The sequence below is a fragment of the Macrobrachium nipponense genome, chromosome 20 (assembly GCF_015104395.2).
Source record: "Macrobrachium nipponense isolate FS-2020 chromosome 20, ASM1510439v2, whole genome shotgun sequence".
Lineage (NCBI taxonomy): Eukaryota > Metazoa > Arthropoda > Malacostraca > Decapoda > Palaemonidae > Macrobrachium > Macrobrachium nipponense.
The window spans coordinates 4,767,964-4,768,489 of record NC_061089.1 but is presented as its reverse complement, the minus strand read 5'-3'; positions in this window follow the sequence as shown (position 1 = coordinate 4,768,489).

Below are 526 nucleotides of genomic sequence, written 5' to 3'. Positions count from 1 at the left end.
GGAGGGATTTAGGCAAAAGTTTTAGACGTACATAAAATTTTAATTTCTCTGGACAATATACGACACATATTTGTTGATTGAGGGCATAACCTTTTCTTGTATACAGGAAAATTTGGTATACGGGAAACAAGAGCACAAGGGTACATTGGATCCGTGAGCTGTATGGAGCGCTTTTTGGTAATTATCGATGATCACCAAGTCATTTATTTGCTGTCGTATAAATTTACGTTAATGGTATAATGAAAATGAAAGCATAAGAGGGTTAAATATGTAATCACTCAGAATGCAAAAAAGTAGCGCAAAGTAAAAATCTAAGAAATACAACATGAAATTTTTTAAAAGTCTACATTATAGACGTCATGTACGAAAAAGAAATAAATCAATGTTTACAGTTGTGTAACTAAGGTGGGGTGGGTTGGGAAGAGGAGGCGGCGTTGGTGGGGGTCCGCCCAGGGCGGCACTCTGGCATCTTTTGAACAGGTCTGATCTGGCAAGTCAAAGATTGATTTTTAAATATGTCCCAAGG